The 26,773-nt window shown below is 44.4% G+C and overlaps 1 protein-coding gene across 1 annotated transcript in view; it reads right to left on the bottom strand.

The window, feature by feature from the left end:
- LOC115314577 (monocarboxylate transporter 7) overlaps nucleotides 1-11,047 on the bottom strand; it is an 80,732-nt gene extending 69,685 nt beyond the window's left edge. The window contains exon 1 of the mRNA XM_042291024.1: nucleotides 10,896-11,047. The gene's annotated coding sequence lies outside the window, so the exon portion shown is untranslated. The remainder of the gene's footprint in view (nucleotides 1-10,895) is intronic.
- Nucleotides 11,048-26,773: the final 15,726 nt, after the last annotated feature.

Consider the following 26,773-nt stretch of genomic DNA (forward strand, 5'->3'; position numbering starts at 1 on the left):
TCTTCCATTTTGATAGGACCTCCTCTCCCCCCTCACCCTCATACAGCATTTTGTCAAGGGCGGGCGGCCCCCCCCCCCCCCCCTCCGAAACAAAATCCTGGCTACGTGCCTGCACATGATAGTCAAGTGCCTCCAACACTATTCTCAAATTTAAGCACCAACCGAATCGCCTGACCGAACCACATCTGGTGAGCTAAGGGTTCCTAAAAGTGTTAAAATATATAGATATTGTTTTCCGTAGTTTCCATGTGTCCACACGACTGAGTGTATTTACTTTTCTCTTCGGTTAGACAAGAAACTGTTTCACTAGCGGTCGCACAGGCAACTTACTGCTTGAAAGCACGCACAATACGCGACACAGAGCGAACAAGATATCGGTGACTTTTTAGCATTTCATAAGGAAAAGGTATTGACGAGCGTAGAGCTTCACACGCAATTACCTGTTCGTGCCGACAGTGTGAGCACCGCAATTGTTAAACGTCACTCACCAAAGGCCACGCGTGGAAAACGCCCATACACAACATCCGCCTCTACATAACTCCCTTGCGCCCATTTCCCGTATTCATGACAGGCTTGTTATACTCTACATTTTAAAGCACGTAGCAAGAAAAAACAATAAAAAATGAGCGCATCTCCACGTGGTGAATGATGTTGATTGGGGCGAAGCTCTGGTGGTGCTGATGACACTGATTTTGTTCATAGGTAGTGCTGATGGTGCCGATTTTTTTTTTATTCCTCATAGGTAGTGCTGAGTTCCGGGTTGCGTTGGTATGGAATGTGTGGTAGGGAACGTGGTTATATACGCATTTGAGCATTTGACCGCAGCGCCCTCTCGTCTATAAACGTTGAGCCAATACATGTAAAGTTTATCGCGATTATATACGCATTTGACCGCAGCGCCCCCTCCTGTATAGATGTTGAGCGGCTACATGCAACGTTTCATCCATGACATCCCCAGCTCTTGAGTTACTACCACATCTCAGAGCCCCCTACTCGTCCCGCAATCGTGCCCGAGTGGTTAAGGCGATGGACTAGAAATCCATTGGGGACTCCCCGTACAAGTTCAAATCCTGTCGACTGCACAAATACTTTTTTTTCTTTTTTAAGAAGACAGATGAGATGGCAATCGATATGAGCACGAACGACGGACGGACAAGGCTAGACCCGAAGGAGCTTCGCCCCTAAAACGCGTGGTTCTAATTATTAAAATGAGAGCAGGTGTATGCATGCTAGCAAAAAAGATGCAAATGCGCCGCTTTCGAAGAGTTAACGCATGGTGCGCATCGAGTACACTGAAACAACGTCGCGTTGGCGGTTAACGCGAGAGGAGCGACGCAGAGTTACGTACTTTGACTCAAAAGGTATCCGGGCGTATCTCTCGTGTAACATCCTGAGGCGCCTCCGGGCGACTGCACGACAGGACGACGCCGAATCGTATAAGAGCCATATAAGATAGGACCGACGTGTCCTCTCCTCGTGATAACGAGGGCTATTAGGGGCCGAACTGCCGGTACGTCGTGCACCATAAATCGAAGTATGGCTTCGTCTACGCTTTACGATACAAAAGAAAGAAAAAAAAAGAAGAAGAACTAAGAGAAACTTGGATATTTAGACATTTTATTAAATCGGCCGTAACCCTCGAGATAGAAATGCATTAGTTCAGTAGGCGTGGAACTCGCTTCAAAGAAAACATGCACCTGCAGGTACCCAAACTGGCATTGCCATGAAATTTAGTATTAATTTGATTTATTGAAAATAGAAAATCCCTTACGTATTTTTTGTTTTTTCTTTCATTTATTCCTTTATTTTTCCTACGGACCCCGGCAGGGGCATTGCACCAATACAGAAAAAAAAAATATTTCTGCGGAAACTAGTCAAGAAGAAGAAAGCAAAGCAAACAAAAAATCTGGATAAAACGATGCATGTGAAAACATGTGAAAGCACGAGGTGTGATCAGAAAGTTCCGGGACTGATTTTGTAGCGTAAAGAGAGAGGGCAGCACAGTGATGCGCGTGCAGCAGTCGAAGGAAGGGACCTTCGTGTCTCGTTATACCAGAGGGCGCCGCCCTGTGAACATTGGGAACTACGTTTCATGAGTTTTTGCGACCATATACTACCAACCAGAGCGACAGCGAACATGCATTCTGCGTCAAACTCGGCAAATATAAAACACAGACCTTTGAAATTATTCCGTAGGGTTGTGTCAGAAAGGAGTGAATTTAGCGAAAAGTTTAAAGGGGCACTCGGGCTTCAGGAATGGCAGGACATCGCTGGAAGACAAAGAGCGGTAAAGCGACCTCATCCGACTTCTTCACTTCAGTGATATTCTGCATTCTTGACGCGGGAGTGCCACTTAAAACACATCACACACCTTACTGTTTTTTGTTTATTTTTTTCACATAAGCCTTCTAAATCCTCTCAAAGGTCTCTGTTTTATAGTTGCCGAGTTTGACATAAAATTCCTGTCCGGTCTGGCTTTGGTTTGCAGTCTACCAGGGATCGCCATTATGCTCGTGCACGTAATCAAACACGCTCGTGTGGCACTTCCAAATGTTCACGGAGCAACGCCCTTCAGCAAAATGACGCAGCAAGGTCCCTGCCTTCGACTGCTGCGCGCGCATCTTTGTGCTGACCTCTCTATTTACGCTAAAAAATCAGTCCCGGAAGTTTTTGACAACACCTCGTATTGTAGTGGCGTGCTGAGGCGCGTGCCGGGAACCACGGAAGATGAAGACAAAGCGCGTGCAGGCGGCACGTGACAGACTTCTAATCTGGCCTGAGTTGGTTATGGACGTCCTCTTGTGAGTTAAGGAAATGTAACAATAGAGAGTTTTAGTAGACCGTTCCCATGACTCCGATAACGATACCCGATACTCCGCCACCGCCTCCCTTGCGCACGCATAGTATCGTTATCGGGGCTATCAAAGGTATCGGAACGATCTACTAAAACTCTCTATCATATATATATAATGTCCGATACATTTTGGTGGTTACCTGTTCTTTACGTTTGAACATTACGAAAGAGCCGCGAGCCAAGGACTTGAACCGTGGGCCTCCCACTGTCAAGGCCCCACGTGTGGCCAATCTTCACTCACTCCCCCTATATATACGGTGCAGCCGGTGCCCATCGGGAGGAGTGGTTCCCTAGACATCTTGCAAGACGGACCCTTCCCGATATTTGCAAGCTGAAATGACCTGCTACGTCACTGCCGCAACTTGGAACTAGCATGGGCCTCAAATCAGCAACGGCTGTCGTCTACCCAAATGCGGAGCAACATTAATGCAATCAATTCAATAATCAATCTACCCTCTTCGTTCGCATACTACAGCTCCACTTGTCAATTTTACAGTCTTACATCAGTCCTATATATATATGTATATATATATATATATATATATATATATATATATACAGGGTGTTTTTTTTTTATTCTTACACATTTGTTTAAAAAAAACGTGAAAGCTACAATAATGCGGTTTGTGCAGGTGGGTTATACGGCCATGCAGACATTATGTGGGTGGCTAATCTTTGCGATAAGTCGGCTAATTAATTAAAATTCGTTAATTTTCGGTCAAATTTGACCGAAAAGCGACCGGAGCGACGAGTTTGACATGTGTTTTAGAAAACAATCAAATTCCTAAAAATATTTGAATACATCAAGGTATCTTTATAATACCTATTAAATGAGGGGGAAAAGTTAAAAGGGTGTAGAGAAAACAATAGCGTCAGTAGAGGGAGTCAAACACGCGACCTGCGACGGCAGGCAAAAACACTAGTTTCTGCCGCTGCGGCTTCTACGGCTCGTTACTCGAGAACAAAATATCGGGAGAACATGCGGTTTGCGCCCTCCTCCATTTGAGAAATACCCCCAAAACATATATTTTTTTCGTGAAAATTAATAATTACACCCTCTTAGCCTGCCCGATTGGAGATGAAATCACCCAAATATATATATGGGTGATTTCATCTCATATATATATATATATATATATATATATATATATATATATATACAAGGTGTTCCTGTATTTTTTTTTTTAAGCTTTGCAGATTTGTTTGAAACATGCCGTGAAAGTTTCACTTATGCGGTTTGTGGAGGTACATTATACGTAGGGTTCGGAGGTTTCGGTTTAAACCGATAAAAACCGACAAAAGTAGGCCGAATTCATTATCGGAAATTCGGTTTTAACCGAAAAAGGTCAGTTTTTAGGTTCGGCATTTTCGATTTAAACCGATAAAAACCAATAAAAGTACGTCGAACTCATTTTCTAAAATTCAGTTTTATCCGGAAAAGGTCACTTTGACCTTCCAGTCGCACCGCAGAGCCCTGGCGAAAAAGTGGAACGACAGTTCCATTTCATCTCCTCAGCCTGCCGGTGTCCAGTGTTAGCGTTAAGAGGGCATTCTTGAAGCTCAGGGTCATATTAACAAAAAAAGAAAGAGTGCCGATCGACGAAGAGAACCTGGCAGAGTAGATGTGGGTGTACTATAACAAGGTCACGTAATCCCGATGTACAGAAGATAAGTTCCATGTATTTTGGGCATAGGCTTCATATCTAACTTGTTTGTACTTCTGTGTTTTTTTTCTTGTTTCTTTCACAGTTGCACACGTTTGCCAAATGAAGTGTCCATTTCTTTTTCAATGTATCTGTGCCGTTATTCTTTGAGTCATCACAAATATCAGAGCGGCAAGGATCGTCTGATGCAGTGTTCGTTGGTTTTTATTTTATATTAACCGAAAACAGCCGATAAACTTTTGTGGGCATAAATATACGCCGAAAAAATAACGAAAATTGAATTTTAAAATAAACACCCAAAAAAGTACGCTGAATTTTGAAAAAAGAGAAACCGAAAACGCGGAATAATTATACGGCCAAGGGGAGATTATGTCGGTGGCAAATCTTAGCGATAAGAAGAAATTTTGTTAAGTAACTATTTAATTAGTGAAAATAGACATATGCTTCCATTTAGAAACTTTTTAAACGTCATCGAAAACCACTAAATCAACTCTTTTCAGAACGACCTGAAGCTCGTGGGAAACTTGGGGCGCACCAAAGTTTCCACGCGTGCAGCAGGCGCAAAACAAGCAGTGGTGGAACGCGAGGATAATCTACTATCTAGAGCACTGCACGGGCCGGAATTTCTAAGCCCGGCCCGCTAGAGGCACGGCCCGGGCTTGGCTCGAACCCAATGAAATATTTAATTTTTAGGCCCGGCCCGACCCGGCCCGGAACGCACACCGCCCGGGCCCGGCCCGGGCCCGGCAGAATTTTTGGACAGAAGCTTAAGCCCGGCTCGAGCCCGACCCGAGCCCGACAGATTATATACGTTTACAAACAAACCGGAGCGCCCTTAGCGGACGCGACCGATGCCGCGCATGCGCTATAGGGGTGTGGGCAAGAGGCTCGCCGTCGCCCATAGACAACCTTTGGAATGGGATGTTGACGGCGTCGGTGTGAGTCCCGGCGCTCTTTTTCGCGTTGGAATCGTTGATTCTACGTCTTTCTGGCAATGTCTGACTACTTGAGCGGCCTCAGCAAAATTAACGAGGTTCGTTACACCGCAAAACTGGGCTTGAATAATGTAACACACGGTGATTCATTCCGCGTGGACGCCGGAAAATGGACGCTAAAGCCTGATTCACATGGTGAGGTTCTGCTCGCTATTTTCAGTCATGATGTCGCTCGGGCTGCGTAGCTGAGATATCGACGTCGATACTGAAAATTGCAAGCAGAATCGGACCGAGTGAATCAGGCATAACAAGTCTGTGATGGTCACTGGTAACAATTATCAACATTTCCTTATATCTACTGTTCGCACCGACCCTACTTACCCGAAGCAACCTTCAAACTTAAACGTCTTTTGAGGTCTGCACTTACTTCTTGTCGCAATTACCGGGTGAACGTTTGGTCTACGGGCCGCTGTCGTTTGAACGAGCAGACGACATACAGAAATGTTTGAGAGAGCAGACGACAGCTCGAATAAAAGGTTAAAAGGCGCGAACAAACAGGACGAGAAAAGACACAGGTACGACACGGACGCGCGCCAACACAGGTGACAGCTCGAACGATGAGGCGGCCGTTTGAACGTGATGACGCACTGAACGTAGTCCGCAGGTGGTCCGTGCAACTTGACGGTTTTTCTGCGTTCATGTTGGAACAAAACAAAAAAAATCTGACGACCGAAAGTATCCGTGAATTCAATCTAAAGTGCTTCCCGTCCAAGCAATCGTTGTCCGACGGCGTCTGTTTTTCCTTTTTCACGGCCCCTGTTCACGTTCTCGGACGAACTGAGCAGGCAGAAAACGCATGAAAACTGACCTTCAAACCTTTCCCGACTCTTTTAGTAGAGCCCCATCGCGACGTTTTGACGAGAAGGCAGATTTTCCAGTTTCTTCCAAAGTGACACAGGAATGCACGTGCCCCATGGCGGCTTCCGCCCACAGCCCCAGACCGGAAGTGCGCCCGACGCGCCACCACCGCGCCGTGACGTCACAGAGATGAGTTCGTGTATACATGAGCCCAAAAAAGTTTGCAGGCTTTAACCTAAAAACTGTCGAAGCATAAAGCGACCATATTTGATTTAAATTTCTTTTAAACTTGGGCCCGATAAATATACAGACTTAGACTATGTATTTTCCAGAATATGGACGAAATATGCACTTCATAAGTGATTTTTTGAAAAAAAAAGTGAGCTATATTTTATTTATGCAGTTCTTGAAGAGATATTGGAATTTTCGTTTTTCAGTTCGTTTCAAATAGAACTTTTCTCTCTATATTTTTTTGTGAAGAGACAATCAGAATCACGCTAGCGCATCTTCTAAAGGCTGTATAAACGGAAACGCGGAGCGCCTCTGTTTACCAACACGGCCGGAAGGCCGCGCATTAGCGGAAGCTGTGTGGGCAAAAGCGGTCAGACTCTCCTCGGTTTCGCCATAGCGTTGCGTTTCGTGCGCTCGTTGTTAACGTTGTAGGGACGCTTTTAGCTTTATTTGTGCGTTGTATTTCTTGCCAACGTATGCCGTATGTTATGCTCGAGTATATTTGAGCTCGCTACCCGAGCCTGAACGGTAGCGGTATCGAAACAAACTGTGCGTGGACGGTGTTGCCTTCGAGGATCCGTTCGCCGTAAACAAGGCCTGCTGGGCTTCCGACATGAAGTTGCTGCCACCGACGTCGAGGGTTCACGTCATCGTTTATTTAGTTTTTTCGTAAAGCCATTTCACGGCCTGCACGGTGCAGGCGTACAAGTCTCTCGAGACCTACAATTACTTCGAGCCGGTTTCGGGGCTGCCGGCTGGATGAGCAAACTGTGGGTCTGCGGAACTGTATTTATTAGTTGATTAAATACACACAGAGTCTTCGAGTCAAGGTATGATACTTTCCGTACCCTCATGACCAGAAGGCATGACAAACGGTAACGCTCTGTCCGTTCTGTAGTCTTGCAGGTAACGCGTTACAAATAACGGCTTTACCAATACCCCGTTACTTTCTTTCAGTAACGAGTAACCCACTCGTTACTTTTTCGACACAGTAACGGATAACGCACTTGCGTTACTATTTCAAGTAACGAAGTTACGTTACTCGTTACTATTTCTTTCCAAGTCTTAACAAATTACACTCCAACTTCTTCCGTGTTTTTAGGCGTCAAGCCTAAAAACTGAGTTTTCTGCGTTTTTTCTCGTCAGTATTTAAGTGAAACCGTGAAAAAGATAAAGTAATTATGCTCAGTTTCTGCATGAACAAAATGTTTCTTGATATGTGAGCTTATGCATACCTGTACTGTCAAAACACTAAAACAAGTTAAATCATAATTTAAAAAAACTAGCGCAAAAGTAACCTGCGTTACTTTTTATCGGTAGCGGTGTCACGAATCGCGGGGTTTTCTTCTAAGCTTCGTGTAAGAACTCTCGGGCACACCAGCAGTGCAAGATGCATGGTGTCAACTTTCGGCCGTGCCCGTTCCCATGCGGGTGTTTATGAAACCGGGCGGAACAACCCTCTCCCCAGGTGAGAGAGGACATGGGAGCGCTGGGGGATGGTGTCTCCATTCTTCGAAAGTCGAAGCCGACCGAGAGCATTGGTTTGTTGTATTTGTTATTCTAATTTTCTTGTTGACCGAGGGCAGTGTTCACAACCAGGCATCTCGAATGGCGTTCACCGCCGCGCAGACGGGCAAAGTCTCTCACGGTTTGTTTCTCGGTACTGTACTTTTGTATATTTAGTTGCTTTGCTAAAACGAAGAGCGGTGATTGGCGCTAAGAAGCTCATTGCAGATTAGCCAGATTACGAGCCCTGAAAATGCCGCTAGTCTCAATATAAAGACGTGGACTGGCGGGAAGAAGTGTGGTTCGTCTTTGCGGTTAGGAGTGCCCGGAGCTGGCCGGGACTCCGCTCGTCATTGCCTTGTTTTTGAGTCGCGGTTGTAATTTCTGTACGTAGGGCTGTGACCCTAGTTTTCCTGCAGGCCTGAGCTTATTTTAGCCTTCGGGCGTGTTTGCACTGCGGTGCGTGTGCGTACGCGTGTAATGCGTCGGGTCGTCCCTGCAAGCAGCGTGAAGACTCCGGACTCCGCGACGACTCCTCTTCATCGACCAGGGACCCCAAGACAGGCTTCGGCAGCGTCTGGACTACAGAGAAGACTTTTATTTTATGTTGCGATTGGCTAGGGCCAACGTGTTTGATCAATTTTAAGTATGTCTTATCGAGGGTTGTTTGGGAATGGTTTTAGAATTACTAACCGGGATGTTAGTGCATGTACTCCCGAGGGTTTTTGGATAGTTCGCTAAGTGATTTCTATATTGTTCCTACTTCGTCGCCGCGCGCCACCGACTACTTGGTGTTAAGTCTTATTAAATTTGTGTTTTGTTTTTGACCATCTACGTGTCGTCGCCTCCTTACCTGACATTGCACCGGGCGTGGACCTATCGCCTGCTATCGGTCCAACCTAGCACTTCTATTCCTTTTTTTAAAGTAATTTTTGTTGGCCTCGGAGTGGGCTATTATTTTCATTTATTGAAGATTATCCCCACTTCATTGACAAGCGGTAACGCGTTCCTTTTATTTTGAGGTAGTGTGTACGTATTTCGTGACTTTTTTTTTTTTTTCGGTAACGCCTAAAACACTGCCGTTCTGTGGCCGTTCTCCTTAGACTTGGTAGATCGGAGGCAGCGAGCCTCCGGCGAGCATGGCCGGTGCTTTGTGCGCGACCACCGTGGGAAGAAAATCCGGGTGCTCTCCGATCAGACGACAGTTTCCCTGCAGATAAGCAAGCCTCGAGGCGGAGATTGAAATGGAAGCCGCTCTTCCCTTCAAGAAAGTGCTTTCGCACAAACGCTCGATCGCGCTAGGCAACCATTCTTTTCGATCCGCGGATATTATCCATCTTCTGTGCCTTTCAGAGTCCGCAAAACTCACTCCGCTACTTTTTCTGTACCTCTCGGTGCAATTAATGGCTACGCAGCTTCGCGGCATGCTGAAATGCTGTGACGGCCATGCGAAACGTGCGCCCTTCTGTCCACACCACAAAGCGCCGCCGCAGCTCCGTGACGTCAAGCCCGCCTGTCGGTCTAAAGCATAAAATTATTATAATTATTATTATTATTATAAATTATTATTAATTAGTCAGGCCCCCTACACAAAGTGCAAAGCCAAACTCGCGTTTTTTTTTCTTCTTTTTATTTTTTTTTTAGTTTGAACGGCAGAGGAAAAAGACACTCATGTTGCGCCGTGCGACTGAAGTGCCCTCGTCTTCGTTTCCTTGACCTCACTTTCCCACTGTGCTGGTGGAATTCATACGTTTCCCTTTATCCGCGTAAAAACTTTCCATAGAAAAACGTCTTTTTTTTTTTCTTTTTTTGGACGGCTCTGTAGTGTTTTTACTGAACCCAAAAGATCAATGAACAAACTTTACGTTATCAACAATTTAGAATTTGCGGCACATGACTGCCCATCCACGGCACGGCCTGGGCCGGCGCGAGCCGTTACGGGCCGTCACGGCCCGAAAAATATTTTGTTCAGCGCCCGAGCCCGACCCGGGCCCGAGAAAATGCGTGCTACCCGGCCAAAGCCCGGCCCCCGGGACGGGACGGGCTCGGGCCTTTGGGCTGACCCGAGCCCCTGCAGTGCTCTAATTAAATCATCCGCGTTTTGCCACAACTAGCTTTGCGCCTGCTGCAGGAGTGGTAACTTTGGTGCGCCCCCGAGTTTGCCACGAGTTTCAGATCGTTCTAAAAAAAAGTTGATTTAGTGGTTTTCGATGACGCTCAAAACTTTCTAGTTGGAACCATATGTCTATTTTCACTAATTAAAAAGTTAATCAGCCATTTTGAATTAATTAGCGAAGTAATTAGTAAGTATCGCGCATTTTCTGACGTCCGCCAGCACAAGTAATCCGGTTTTGAGAAAATTATCTTTTTACCTAGAATACAAAAATTGTAGGAATTTTCGTCGCTCTTACACGCAATACTTACCTTTTTTTTTTTTTTTTTTTGAGGGGGGAGGGGGAGGGGGGGCGCCGCGTCGAGGCAGCGAGTTATTAGGATCTGATCCAGCGCGGACGCCGCTCGGAACATCGTCTAAAGATACCCTTTAAAGCATTTACCTCCGTTTTACGATACATATATATATGTGTGTGTGTGTGTGCGTGTGTCCACCCCCCCTTTCTTGCTTTTTTTGAAGGCACACCCTTAATTCGCAAAGACTCCTCTATTCTCAATGCCCCCCTCCCCACCCCACACTAACGTCCCCCTCCCCTAAAATTTAGACACCCCCCCTAACTTCAATTCGTGGAGAAACCCCCGAGGACAGCGCATACCGTTCACAGTGCAAAACCGCATTTAGAAATACTTGGGTTCATAATCGTTCGAAGGGAAACCGAATGATCGCCGACTCACCATTTCCTCGTGATCCGATGGTATCGCTTCTTTTTACACGAGGCGCACGGAGTCGCTTCCATGGTGCCGTGCTTTTGTTTTCCCCGAGTGGGGCCCCAACAAGCGACCGCTGCGACAGCTTTTCTTTTGGCAGTGCACGCGACGGCTGACGATCCCCGTTTCCGGCGATGTTGGCGGCGCTCCAACAGCCAGAGCGCGTGCGCCAACGGATCTCACGTGTCTAAACCGCGGCGAAGCCAGTATCGTCGTTTTGTTGTTTGCGTCGTTTTTGCGACAGATACGGGGAAAGTGTGTTGGAGCTTTGAACTCGCCAAGCGAACAGCCGTGCTTAACAAGCGCGCTTTATTCTATGGCATGGCTATTGACCTTGTTCTAAAACGATTTTTAGTTTTATGTCTGTCCTTGTTTCCTCCAATGCTAAGTCCGCACACGCAGCACGCTCGGCGTGCCGCGAAAGCGTGCGTATTTTGAGGAGAGCGTCCATTGTCGCCGCCGTTGCCGCGCAGGTCCCCTTATCGTGGCTAAAAACCTTATCGGGCATGTAAGGAAAGAAAAAAAAAGAGCAGCAGGTTTATTAAGAAACTGGATTATTTTTAGTACTTCTTCGGGTCTACGTAGAACTTTGAGCTTAAAAATAGTCTTACTCTCATTTTAGAAAAAAAAAAACTTAGATATTTTGCCATTGTAAATAACTAGGGTTCCGGGTTTTGGGTTTTTATCTTTTCAAAATTCAGCGTACTTTTTTCGATGTTTATATTAAAATTTAATTTTCGTTTTTTTCGGTGTATATTTATTCCTAAAGAAGTTCACCGTTTTTTTGTTTTGTTTTTCGGTGAATATGAAAGAAGAAACATCATCGGACATCGGATCAGATGATCCTTGTAGCAGTGATATTTGTGATCCCTCCAAGAATAACGGCGTCGTCTTCGCTACAACTTCCGTCAGGACACACCTTAAAATCGCGGAATTCGCGGGGGAGAGAGAGAATAGATCTTTATTAAAACAAAACGTTCAAAGTGGAGATTTTAGCAGCTGCAGAACCAGCGCCGGCTACTCCAGACCATTGATTGAAATTACAAGCAGCATATAAATTTTACAAAAAAAAAAAAAGATTATGTACATACATATATACATATACATACATACATATACATATATATACACATATATACATATATATATATACACATACACACATACACGTATACATACACGTACACGCACATACATGCATATACATATGCAATAAAATAATCATTTACAATATCGAAAACCCGACGTCACAGTACGTCCGACCATCCCTGGTGGGAGGCACCGTCCTTGGACTAAGCAACCGTCCTCACTATGAGGAGGTATCCACCTTGTCCTCGGACCGGCAGCCTCTAGAACGGTGTCCTGTCCCTTCCAAAAATAAGCCGCAGCACAGTGACGGCATGCCAGGAGCGTACACTATATGAAATTTGTTGTTGTCAATAGTTCTCACTTAATTTTGTGTCCTCCAGATAATCTACAAGATACCCGATCACAGTTTGTTGGGTCCTTCGTGTGTTCCATGGACCAAGGAGTGTTGTGAGGGACAATGGGCGGTTATCGATAGTGGACATTTGTTCTCGAAGATGGTCTCGTTCATCTGTGTACCTTCGGCAGTTGATTAGTACGTGTTCTGCGTCGTCTATTTCGTCACATGTGGTGCACAAAGGGGAGGTAACCTGTCGTATTCGATGTAGGAAGTGTTGTCCAAAAGGAACACCTAATCGAAGTCTGTGTATCAATGTTTCAGAAGCTCTTGAAATGTGTCTTGGCATCCAAAATTTTAAGTTAGGGTCAATCCGTTCGAGGTGGGAGTTTTGAGGAGCGTCTTTATAACAAGTAGCCTCGGATCTTTTCCTTGATGTCCTTCTGAGCAGGTTTAATGTGTCTCCTTTCGTGAAAGTAATTGCAGTCTTGGTATTTATATTGTGGGCATTTTTGGCTGCCCGATCGGCCGCTTCATTTCCTTGAATGCCACAATGTGCAGGGATCCATTGAAAATTAATTTTATGCCCAGTTTCAATAGCTCTCGAGAGGTGGAAACAAATATTAATGGCAATAGATGAACTTGTTGGTGATATGTATTTTATCATGTTCAGTGCGCTCATTGAATCCGTGTAGAGAGTCCAACTGATAATACTTGTTTTCTGAGTAAAGTAGAGAACCGCTTGCAAAATAGCAAATAGTTCTGTGTTAGTTGAGCTTGTCTTGTGTGAAAGTAAGAAGCTTTTTTCTATATTTAAAGATGGAATTATAAATGCTGCTGTAGATGATAAATCGCTTGTTGACCCATCCGTGTAGACCGCAGTAACGTCATCCGGGGCTTCAAAAAGCATTGAAAGTGTCATTTGCTTCAGCGTGGTTTGGTTTAAATTCGATTTTTTCACAACTCCAGGCACTGATGTAGAAATATTTGCAGAGTAAAATGTCCAAAGCGCAGCTGGAGGTTCAAATGGGAGTCCGAAGTTTGCGGGAACTATATCTGCATTAGCCATTATTACCTTATGTACACTGGAAAATGTCCTACGGCGGATAGTTGCAACGAGTGGGTGATCATGATGTCGTGTAAGAGGGCGAATGAAATGTCGGAGAGTTTCCCGTTCACGTAGAATCGGTATTGTGAGGGCGTGAGCTTCTGCAACCACCAAGGAGCTTGCTAGGGCTCTTGGTACTCCCAAGCAGATTCGGAGGCTGCGGGCAATCAGATGTTTGAGTCGCGCTTCAAGAGTCCGGGAGAGCCCACATAATGCTGGAAGTGAATACGAAAGGGACTGTGTAACGAGTGCTCCGTGGAGAGTTAAAAGTGCTTTCGAAGAGCCACCCCATCTGGTTCCAGAGCAGCAGCGTAAGATATTGATGTATGGCGCAATTTTTCTTTCTAAATATTTTACATGAGCTGTCCAAGACAGGTTCCGGTCGATGTACACCCCTAGGAAACGATGAGCCTTCACCAAAGGCAAAGGTTTCCCTCCAAGCGTGAGTTCAAGGTTATTGAGTCTTCGTCGTGTAAATGGAAGGACCGCAGATTTCTCAGTAGAAATCGACATACCTCGTTCAATGATAAATTGTTCAATTATTAAAAGTGAAGTTTGGAGACGAGTCTGAATCGCACTGGGATTAGCATCTGATGACCAAATAGATATGTCATCAGCATACATGGAAATTGATACATTATCTGGTAATAGACCAGGAAGTTCTGTCAATACAAGGTTAAATAATGTGGGACTTAATACGCTTCCTTGAGGAACTCCTTGTGAAACATAGTGCTTTGATGTAAAACCATTGGGCGTCCGTGCGTACACCGATCGATCATGGAGGAAATCACTCATCCAGTTCACTAGGTGGTCACCTACTTCTAGTCGCTGAAGCTGGTCGATAACATGGCAGTGGCTAACAGTGTCAAATGCCCGCTGAATGTCTAGAAACACTGCTACTGTGATTTTGTGAATGCTGCGTTCGTGTTTTACACAGGTCACGAGATCGAGTACAGAATCCATAGCTGACATATTCCGCCTAAAACCGGTCATTTGGAACGGCAATATTCCACTGAAATCTAACCACCAATTTAGTCGCTGTAAGACCATATGTTCCATCGTCTTCATCAGCACGCTGGTGAGGCTCACTGGACGAAAAGATGAGATGCTTAGAGGGGATTTTCCAGGTTTTAAAACAGGCACTAAATTGCTTCTTTCCAGACAAGGGGTATACAACCACTAGCCCAGCATTGGTTATACATATCCAGTAAAAAGGACATTGCGTGCTTCCCAATATTCGTTAGTGCAGCCGGAGTGATACCATCTGGTCCTGGGGCACTTTTTCGCCTGAGCTTTCTCAATGCCCATTTCAGTTCACTTTTGTTAAATGGCAGATTCATGATATGGTTGTAAGCTGTTGATAGCCGCGGGGATGGGGTTTTCTGATCCGTGTTTGCTATGGCTGTAGAAACGTGTTGCGTCACTGCTCTGCAAAATTCTTCGGCTATATTCATATCGCTAACACCTCGATGAAGTGCCAGCGCGCGCAATGGTTGGCGTTGTAACACCGGCGATTTTAATGAGCGAACTATGCGCCATGCTTGTATTTTCGGGGTGTTCGGTAATATTGAATCCCAAAGACTCTTCCATCGGCGTTTTCCCAAATATTCGAGCTCGTGTTTTGTTTTCGTCTGAATTCGTCGGGCTTTCATTTGATCTTCAAGTATTCCGCTCCTTCGAGCTTTTCGTTCCGCCTGTCGGCGTTGAGCACGCAATTTCTGGTACTCAGGATCTACCCCTAGATGTCCTTGAGGGACTTTTAACGTTTGTGATGATTTCTCAAGGTTAATTTTTATCCCAGAAACGAAATCATCTAGTGTCTTCAAATTTGTCATTGAGTCAGCGTTCAGTGCACGAAACTTGGACCAGTCAGTTAAAACTGTATGTCTATGTTTCACAAATGGATGTAATTTTGTGTGACTTATATAGATAGGTAGATGATCGCTTCCTCTGGTGTCGCAGTCGGTATACCAATTGGCCTGAGCTACCAAGCCTGCAGAGCAGATGGTCAAGTCTAAACAACTAGTGTATCCGTCTCCTTTAAGGAATGTCGGAGATCCGTCGTTTAGAACGCAAAGGTTGTTTGAAATGAGTATTGAGTCTAACATTGATCCTCTCTTTGATGTATGAGAGCTGCCCCAGGTTGGACTATGTGCATTGAAGTCTCCACACAGTATGTAAGGTGCATCCAAAGAAGCAATGAGACCTTCTAGGCGTTGTAAGTCTGTTGTGCTTCCTGGTGGTATATATACGCAAACAATATTAAGTACCAGGCCACGAATGCGTACCTTACAAGCAACAAATTCTCCAGAACTATCAATGTCACTCACAATTTCTACTGATGAAAGCTCGGATCTTATACCTAACATTACTCTTGAGGAACGGAGCTGAGCGTTTGAGGGATATAGCACGTAATCAGGCAGGCGAAATTGTTCGGATACGTGGCCTTCACAGATAGCTAAAACCGAGAATTTGTAGCGACTGACAAAATCCTTGAAATCGCTGCGTTTTGGCATTAGGTGACGTGCATTCCATTGTAATAAAAAGGAAGTGGCGTATACCTCAGTTAGATGAGTCATTGAATGCCGTTGAGAAGTGGTTCCATGGCCAACAAAGCTTTGATGGATGATTTCGAACCGATTTTCGGGTATTCTTTGATAATTTCTTTTATGACTTCCATCATGAGACGTAGGAACATGTGAAGGATGCCTTTTGCACTGCTTTCTTGATCTGGATGGGCAGACTCAATGTGATGCGCGGTTCTAGAACTAGTACGGCGTCGATTATCCACATGGGAAGGTATTTCCTCTTCCGTATCTGCAGTTGCTTTTGGGTTTGGTGGTATGACGTGGGAACTTCCTTGTCTTGTCTTGTGATCTGTTAGTATTGTGTTGCTGCCGCTTGGAATTCCTTGCAGAACGTCGGAAAAAGTAGGCCGTGATGTTTTATTTTGCGTGGTCATTTTGTCACTTGCCTTGATAACATCCGGATTAGGAGCTGGAGCTTTCCGTGAAGTAGGTTTGCCATAAAAAAGCTCATTTTTCTTAGCAGCATGCGCCGCCTGTTTTCCTATGCAGCCTGCATAGGTTGATACATGGCGCGAGCCGCAGTTTGCGCATTGCGGTTCACGTGGTGTCGGGCATTCTTTGTGGTGATGAGGACCTGCGCAGATCTTGCACCGACGGGAGCTGCGGCAGTCGCGAGCCAGGTGGCCATATCGTTGCCAGTTGTAACATTGAGTTGGTGCCTCGCAGTGTTCTTGCACGGGGAAGCTGTGGAATCCTAGTTTGATTCGTGCAGGTAGTTGTAGGTCTTCACGAAATTTAAGGATTACTGTTGTCAGTGGATGTTTTGTTACGGGACCATCTTCCCGTCGAGTGAACTTCATTTGTCGTTGTGCAGAAATGACTCCGTCGTCTCGTAGGTATTCACCGAGTTGATCATCACTGTAGTCAAGTGGCACACCCCAGATTTTCCCCAGATTTTTCGAGTACGACTGTGGTACAACGACATCCACCTTGATTCCCGCGAGGGCGTTTAGTTTTAGCAAATTATTCGCTGCTTCGGCGGACGCCACAGTGACAGTTAGTCCTCCATTTTTGTCAATTCGCTGAGACAGGACTTTCTCTTGGGATGTTGCGACGATTTCTTGCGCCAACTTATTAGGGTTGACCTTCCAGAACGACTGGGATGGATCATTGAGTTTGAACAACACCGGAATGCCAGCCTTGCGAGTCTTCTTGTAAACCACCTCAGTGAAAGGTGTCTCCTCATCGGTGATGGACTGCTGATGTTCCATAGTTTGAGCAGGTGGCTCTTGATATTCATCAGCGCGCCGTTTTCTCGGAGGTATGTCACTTGTTTGGGCAAGGCTTGAACCCGAGTCATGGGATACTGCGGTTGGTATTACCACAGGTTGGGAGGTGCGTAGAATTGTTGAGGAGGCATGTTCGTGCGGTACAGTGCCAGCGGGGCTGATGACAGATGTCATCGCCACAGCGGCCGGTAGTGGTATACCGATTAACTGTCACTAATGGGTATAAAGGCTGAAAAGCTTGCCGAATGGTAGAAAGAACAGGTTGCTTCAATCGCACTTCTTCTTCCAATCGCCGAATTCGCGGGCATAATCTTCAGCGCGCTTCTTTTTCCTTCCCATTCTAACAACGTGACGGTTTGAGGTGATGAGCGTACAAAGCCCAGCGCAATGGCAAAGAGAAAACATATATATATATATATATCAGTGTGTCGAACCGAAAAAAATACGGGTTCGGTTACGGTTCAGGTTGAGGTAAATTTATTTTGTTCCGGTTTAGTTACGGTTCGATTAATTCAATCCGCGACTTTTTTTTTTTTTTTTTTGCACAGCTTTCTAATTCTTTTTCTTCCGTGCAAGCCGCGACCAGCGCAATACTGGTTCCTATGCCAACATTCATGGATGCAGCGTTTGTCAAGATTCATGGATGCAGCGTTTATATTCCTAAGACTGAGTGGAGAAGAAAAATATGTAAGCGAGGTGTGTGTCAGTTGACGGCACTTAATAAACAAATGGCATTGATAGCACATTCATTGTCAACAGCGCGTGGCCGAATCGTTTTGACATGAGCCGGTAACCGTTATTTTTTTTTTTCCGGTTCAGTTCCGGTTCGGGTTCATCGCGATAACAATATAACGGTTCGGGTTCGGGTTCAGTTCCGGAAAAAATACCGGTTCGGTTCCGGTTTTCGGTTCGGTTCGGTTCCGGTTCGACACCCTGATATATATATATATATATATATATATATATATATATATATATATATATATATGGGTGGTTTCATCTCAAATCGTGCAGGCAAAAAGACTCGAATTTTTAATTTCGATGAAAAAAATATATGTTATGGCGCCGTTTCTAAAACCGCAGTCGACACAAACCGCAAGTTCGTCGGATTTTTTGTTCTCGACTTATGAATTTTTAAAGAGGCAGCGGCGAAAAGCAGTGTTTTTCACACCCGTCGTGGGTCGGATGTTTCGCTTGATCTCCCGCCACGGATTTTCAGTCCACATTATATTATCTTTTTTGAAGCACTCTGTGGACACATTTAAAAGGCTCCAATACCATAAAATAATTTTAGGTCTTTTGCTTTTTTTCTGTGAAAATGTCAAAGACGCCTCCTCAGTCAATTGTTGACGAAATTTGACAATTAATTACTGGCGATCTACTTGGGTTGCACCGATATTTTTTATGTCCACGGAGAGCCCAAAACACGATCTTTATATTTATTATAAAATGCCTTGGCTGTATAAAGTATCCTTTGCGGTACGTTTACGTTAATATTATGAAAAAACCAAAAAGTACCATTTTCGAAATTTATTTTCTCAAAAAACCCATTTTTTTTTTTTTTTTTTTTTTTTGTTAAAATGTAGGTATGATAGTTGTCTACACGAAAATCAAGCCTAGAAAGTGTATATTTTGTTTGTATGTTCTACATTTAAGCATCAATATCGTACAAAAACGTGTTTTTACGGCTCGAAATAGACTTGCGAATTGCGCGTCTTCACAAGCTTGGAAATAGTTTTTTTCATTTTTTCAACGTTCCCACATAAAAATGAAATACAGTATTTCCACCCTGATATATTTATTGATTATTTAAATTTTATTATAGGCGGCAAGCTACATCGGAGGAGTTCCAAAAAGAGAAAGCAACACTTCTTAACAGACCAGCAGGTGTCGCAAATTGGTAGGAGTCGGCAGACGTCTTATTGATTCGGGGCCCTCATTGGCCTGCATGAACGTCCCGCCCTTTCGGAGCCAGCAGATATCCACGACTTTTCGCGCTCGTTGTGTTAGATGGGACGGCCCGTGACAGTAAAGCGAGCAGCACACCCTGTGTCACGAGGAGTGAAATGGTACGGTTGTGTCGTTGACGCGGCGAACAGTGACAGCCACCCAGGAGGAGTCTGTCAGAGTATTGCACAAGGCAAAGCAAAGGAATCGTTGCCTGAAAGGATGAGGACACCACGGCCTTACAATGTCGACGGTCAACAACTGTTCTGTCAGCCAAAACAACGCCGTGTGCGCGCTAAAACCGGCGGCGCGGGACAGAAATCCCGCAGACGCACACGCGAAGGTGGGCCGGTTTTGTTAGGGATGTGGGGAAACTTGAAACCAGCCATCCGTGCATGCGTGAAACGATACCGCCTGTTTACCCTAGCTTCGAGCGCCCTATCCTTACCTTGAAACGGCCGTGCTCTCTCTCTTTCCTGGGAGATCCGATAGCACCGAAGGGTTATCTATTAAACTTGAGGAAGAAAACGAGAAGGGAGTGTTTAAGTTTAATTATTCCCACCAACCCGCTCGTTCTGTCCTTATAAAAGGTTATCTCTTTTGGAAACAGCAAAGCCCGGAGACTGACATTAAAACGAGCGTGTTGGTAAGTATACTTGTGTTTGTATTCTGCCCGGAGACTAGTTGGGTCGAAGTCAGCCCCCTTGTCAACTATAACCGTTTGTGAAGAGTGGGCTTCTCCCGAGATGAAACGTTAGCGCCGGCTGACGTGTTCTTTTGAAAAAGGGAAGGGGAAAGAGAAAGTTTGAGTAACTGCAGAAACTACCTCGAAAGCTCCTCTCCCGATATGAAGCTTGAAGCATAGTCTCGGTTACCTTCTCGCGCATCGCCTGCTCGAATCTATTCTTAACTTTCTTTCGTACAGCCACTGTTCCGCACAGCCGTCGTGGATGTGCGTAATAGAGGGAGGAACAGATCCGAGCATCATCTGGACGCCGTCATTCTGCCAGACTTCAATGTTGTGGGGCCGACTCGTGTGTGTTTCTTCGCCCCGCTGAACTTTGTTTCTCGGGTGCGGTTTTTTTTTTTAACGTTTTTTTTTTTCAATGTTTTCTTACTAACTGTTTGTTAGCACTGTTCAGTTGTTGGGTTTATTTCGCCATGGCGTAGCGGCCTGGCGGTGATGTAAAGAGCGTGTTCGCACGCATTTGGTCGCGTCCCGTTTAGGGAATGCCCGGGGGAGTTGGTTTTTGTTCTTGCCATGTGCGGCTGAGTTTTCCCGTCTTTATTAAATTATTGATTTTTTTTGTTTTACCTTTACGTGCCGTCGACTTCTTTGTCTGACTCTCCACCAGGCGTGGACCTATCGCCTTGCCACCGCTCGAACCTAAATACTTTATTATTTTTTTAACGCAATTTTCGTTAAGATCGGAGTTGGGCAATTTAATTCCTATTTATTTATTTTTATTTCCTACCCCTCTCCATGACACACTCTCTGTATGTTTCGGACCGTTTCTGTGTCACGACTTTTGTGTATTACGGAAGTGAAAGGACATTCCCTGGTGACCTGTGCGATGTGCGGTGAACAAGGCCCAGTGTTTGGTTTTGTAAAGAATTGTATATAATATATCGACGATGCGGTGACTTTCTTTGTCTTAGTAATATGACAGCTAATAGCTAGTCGTGCTAGTTTACTTTGAAAGCTTTATAAATCGAAACAATACAACGTCTGTGCCTTTTGGTTATTGAAAGTCTACTAGGCCTGCTGATTTGGTTAGATATGTATCTCATGGTTCCCGCTCTTATCAAAACATACATAAATATACAATACCACAAAATCCGTTTATAATTGATTACAAAATGCAGAAGAAAATTCAAGAAAACTTTTTCACAATTCATAGAGACGCATGGGTCGCTATGTCTGACTTAGGTCTTGCAAAACAAAGACGTCTTTTTCCGATATTGAGGCCTAAATATAAAACATGCAAACAAAATATACACTTTCTAGGCATGATTTTCGTGTAGACAACTATCATATCTACATTTGAACAAAAAATGAAAAAAATAAAAAATGGGTTTTTTGAGAAAATCAATTTCAAAAATGGTACTTTTTGGTTTTTGCATAATATTAACGTAAACGTACCGCAAGGGATATTTTATACAGCCGAGAAATTTTATAATAAATATAAAGAGCCTGTTTTGGGCTCTCCGTGGACATAAAAAATATCAGTGTAACCCAAGTAGATCGCCAATAATTAATTGTCAAAGTTCGTCAACAATTGACCGAGGAGGCGTTTTTGACATTTTTACAGAAAAAAAAACAAAAGGCCTAAAATTATTTCATGGTATTGGAGCCTTTTAAATGTGTCCACAGAGTGCTTCAAAAAAGATAATATAATGTGGACTGAAAATCCATGGCGGGAGATCAAGCGAAACATCCGACCGACGACGGGTGTGAAAAACACTGCTTTTCGCCGCGTTCTCTTTAAAAATTCATAAGTTGAGAACGAAAAATCCGACGAACTTGCGGTTTGTGTCGACTGCGGTTTTTGGAAACGGCGCCATAACATATATTTTTTTCATCGAAATTAAAAATTCGACCCTTTTTGCCTGCACGATTTGAAATGAAACCACCCATATATATATTCATTGTATGTATGTTTTTAACCACGGGGAAGTTTGAGAGAAGGTGTTAAGAAAGGTATTAACTGCTTTCCTCGGTGTCCTCTGAAGTTCATAAAGCGGAAAGCCTTATACTAGCCCACATCTGAACTTTCTTTTTTAGGACCAAGAACTTGACACACTAAGCCCGATCACACATAGGACACAGATGTCCCGCGAAGGGCAATCCAAGACCTGTTTTGTTGCATGTTCAAACTTGAAAGAGGGTAATCACGAGGACGTCACACAATGTGGAACCATGCAAAGCACTCTCTCTCTCTTTCTACCCACCCCCTCCCCCACCCACATCGACGCGGCCCTAAAAAACTGATCTTTTCGGTTAAAACAGAATTTTAGAAAATGAATTTGACGTACTTTTATCGGTTTTTATCGGTTTAAACCGAAAACTCAGAACCCTACAAATAACGTTCGCAGATTCTTCCGCTGGTTGCTGTAAACTTGCATGGATTCCTTTATTTTGTGATGAATTAAAACAAAAAAAAACATTCATTGAACTACGCATTTTCGGGGTTACCCGTAGAGTTTTGCTATATTTTGACACCTTGTCTAACGATGTTCGAGTTAAAATGCTTCTCTTACTACGCCTAAAGTGTGAGAAAGAGTTCCTGCCATAAGCTTGCTCACTTCAACTGTACTGTTATTGTTGTGTTTCTTTAGAGCAGCGTGATATGTCACATTCTCAACAGTGGCCAGTCAGGGTTCACCATCTAAATGTCATTGTTGTCGTTTCTTGTTTTGTTTTTTTGCTCTTACTAGCGAAATGTATTTAAAAATAAACTTTCCAATACTGAATACCCGTTGAGTTACATGATTCGGACAGTCAAAATGTCCGGTGGGGTAAAAAAGCGCTTCTGCTGCCTAAAGTTTCTGGCTCGCACCAAAGTAATGAGAATTTTTAAATGTAGTTCTCATTTTGAGAGAGCATTTATAGTTTGACAGCGGCGTTGCTAAATATACACGTCCAGATTCATGGGCGTACCAACCGGGGGGGCAAGGGGGGCACTCGCCCCCTTAGCTCTCATTCAGACTGGGGGGGGCAAGGCATATGTTTTCTTCTGTCTGAAACAGCCGCCACTGGGCAGGGCAAACACTGGCCGGTGGTGCCCAAGAGCTATCAAGGGCACCGCCTCCCGGCCCCTAGGGAGGGGGGTCCGGCTTGCCCCGCACTCAAAAACAACTTGGTACGTCACTGTCCAGATTTTTAAAAGGAGACGGAAGCTTCGCTGTTCGAAAACTCCATTAACAAATTTCTAAACTCTTTTTTTTTTCGATTAATTCTTCTCGGTTTAAGGCAGAAATTCATATATAAAATACAATCCTAATATTAGTGTAAATCTGAATGCGCAACTATAGTATTAGTTCACACGACAAACCACTAACCACGCGAGGGTATCTAAAGCACGAAAATCGTAGACATGGTTTATACTTAGCCATATTTTTAAAACAAATTGAGGAGTATATATTCTCGTGTGGTTCGGTGTTATAAAACTAGTCTGAGGGAAGCTATTTCTAAGGTTCAATAATCGTCCTACGGCCGGCACTTTTTGGACATGTGTTCAGACGTTTACACTAGGGCTGGGCGTCGATTAAAATTATCTACAATAACAGGATAAAAGCGAAACGTTTCAATTTAAACACAATGTCGAAATTTACGCTTTTCATCAAATATTGAGTATACATATAGTTCAACGATTTAAAGGCTCACATATTTTTGCTCCAGCTCCGAAGATAAAGAAGTTTGTCTACATTCTCCGACAGGAAGGCAAGAAGTCAGGGCTTGGGCGATGCTTTATTCTTTTTTTAGAGAAAGGGGCCTCGATGAGAAGGTGTTGATTGTTGTCTGCGTTTTGGCGGATGGTCCTTGCTGCAGCGGCGTACATGGGTGCTTCGCTCGTAGGTGATACTGAAGCGAACTTACGCTTCCACTCTACGAAAGCGGCCTTTTGCCGATGATGCAGTGGACTTCCTTCGAGTTAAAAACTTCACCGCTGGAGCTTACTTTAAACCCGAACTTTTCAGCGAGATTGCCTTCCATACTCGGGAACTCGTTCAGTTTTACGGGCCGAATACTGGAACAAGTAACCATGGCGTTGTTAGCTCCCCAGCTTGTTTTTTCTTTTTCTTTTTGTTGTTTTGTTTTGCCTGGGCAGGATGTGAAATCTATCCTCAACACGTGAAGTTTCGCGATCGCGCAGGGATCAATTGCGGGCCCGGCTTGTTCGTCTGGCCGCCTCGGCGGAACTGTAATGTATATCTTCGAACACGTGATGCTTCGCGAGCGTGAGAATTGAACCTTGCTCATATCACCTGGCGACCTGGCTGGGAACGGAAAACCGCTCGGGACAGAACGACCGGATGCACGCCACGCAGCGTTTTCCCTATGGGGGGAGGGGGGGGGGGGGGCATGAGTCACCCCTATTCGCGTTTCCAGCTCGACGCTCGCCCTCCCGCGGCGGAAATGGGAAGCACTCTAGTGAGGGTCCCCCGATTCTCCTGCTCAGCGGGCATGGCGGAACTGCTCGCGATCATGGCTCGCGAATTGTCTTTTCCGAATGCAAACAACACTCTTCACAGTCCCAACGTATAGTGCTGCAGCCGGTATGGGATTGTACCTTACTGGAGAGTTTTAGTATTGCGCATAGAAGCAAACGCAAGCGGTGTGCGTTTGCGTTCGAGTTGCGTGCCCTACGTCTTGCGTGCGCCTCATCGCCATGCGCCATCCAAGACCGCAATTTCGGGCTTCGCGCACGCGCAGTGTGGAACACGCAAAGCTAACGCAAACACACAGGGCTTGAGTTCGCTCGTATACGCAATATTAAAACTCATAACTGTTTCACCGGCTTCCAACGCCAACGAAACGTGCTGCAGTGAGCAGACGTGCAAGCAGGTAGGCGTTCCTTCGAACTGGAAAGGCTGAGATTGGCAAAAAGACGGCGAGCAAATACAAAAATAAATAAATGTTATAAAAAAACTAATAATACTTTTTTTTTTTTTTTTTTTTTTACTTTTGGGCATTTGGTTTGGAAGTATATTGGCGGCGACTTTGGACGTTTCGCCGATTGTCAAAAGTCACGACTTTGATAGCACAATATACTTTACCAACAATTAATGTAATTTTACATAGATTTCTCACATTAGCTAGAATGTTTTAATTTATTTTAGACTATTTTTATTTTTTTTCGTAATTAAAATGCAGCAATTAGAACCAGTGATGATAATTAGCACAGTTTTCATTGTCATATTTCTTCGCGCATTTAAAATTAGATCATAAGCAACAAATTATATTACAGCTTGAAGAATTACTTATTCAAATATGTGAATTCTAATATTATTAATATTAATAGAAACCGCGGCAATGTATGCCTCTAATTAACGCCAAGATCACGAGAATACGCTATTTAACCATAATAGTCTTTCCAGAAAGGTATAATTCTGTTTTCTTTTTAGCATATGAAAAACTCTGACATAGTTATCAAGATAGAAAAACAGTCAAACACTGGATGTAATATAAAGTCTTACGCGTCACGCCCGGTGCTATAAAAACACACTCACACTTCAGCTGTCTGACTCGGATTCCGACTGAATTTTTTCTAGTGAGAACAGCGTTTATTAGTTTATTTGTTTGGTGGACATATTGTAAAAATTATAATTATTCTAGTTCTTGTGCTTGGATAATTGTCATTATTTTCCATGGCAATTATCTGAGCGAGAAAAAAGCAGCGAGAACGCACAGATATCAGCACAGATTTTTTCAACAACTACAAATATCAGCCTGAATCGAACAGTATGTCACAAAATAAACTTTCCGCAAACAACTTTTCCAAGGAAATAATTACCATGTGAGACACATCTTGAGTCATGAAAGAATCCGAAATTACGACCTATATCGAGAAATTAAATCCAAAATAGAGGTAAGTTTCGGTTTCGCCCCAAAATTAAAACGCGCATCCTTGCGTAATTAACACGCTAAACACCGCACTTGTTTTCAGGTTAAAGAGGTGACCTGCGGTCATAAAACATTAGCTTCCTCGTATTACCAGAAATAATTTATGTCGCTCAGTGAAGCCAGCACACTAGACAGGCTCAACAGTGGCACGCATCTCTGACCCTCACTAAACCCGCCATCTTGGAAAATGAGTGGCGCCACCCATAGTTAGTTGGAGTAGCGAATACTTCTTTTCAGCTTCCGTCCGAGCGCAGCCAAAGGCTGAGGGACGGTTCGCAACTTCGAGAAGAGCATTCCTACGCACCAGAAAGTAGTTCGCAAAAGTAATTTCTTTTAAAATAACTGTTTTTGGCGTAAAAACTGCACAATGTTCCAGATTTGTACTGCTGAGAATGATTTGCAACTGAAGAAATCAAATCTCTTAAGTTTATGTTTCTATTAATATGTGTAAATGCATATGGTTTGGTGAAAATATGTATATCCGCTGGCAACACGGCTGCAGCGCTCGGTTTTTGATTTCGTTGCCGTAATCGCCGAATCATGTGCTTCGCTGCTTTCCTCACCGAGTCGCTTCAAAACGCCCTTTTGCAAAGGCACGTTTGGGCGTCAGGCGCGAGAGGTCGTGATGAATGTCACTTTCAAATTCGGCAGGAGACTCCGGCCGCGTCGTACCGCGGATGCGCTGTAAACAAGAAAAAGCGTCCGGGCCACTACAATTCACTGATACGCGGCGAAATCAGGGCACGCCTTGACCTGCCGATCGCATTGAACGCCGAGAAGCTGGTGGAAAAAACTGCGCCTTGAGCCCTGGTATATGCAGACAATACAAGGAAACATCAACGGCCGGGTCATCGGGCACCTTCCAATGTGTAGTTAGATCTCGAAACTATGCCGAAATGCCGAACAGCTGGAAAGCTCGGAC

Source organism: Ixodes scapularis, unplaced genomic scaffold (assembly GCF_016920785.2).
Source record: "Ixodes scapularis isolate PalLabHiFi unplaced genomic scaffold, ASM1692078v2 PGA_scaffold1__304_contigs__length_218370807, whole genome shotgun sequence".
NCBI classification, from domain to species: Eukaryota; Metazoa; Arthropoda; class Arachnida; order Ixodida; family Ixodidae; genus Ixodes; species Ixodes scapularis.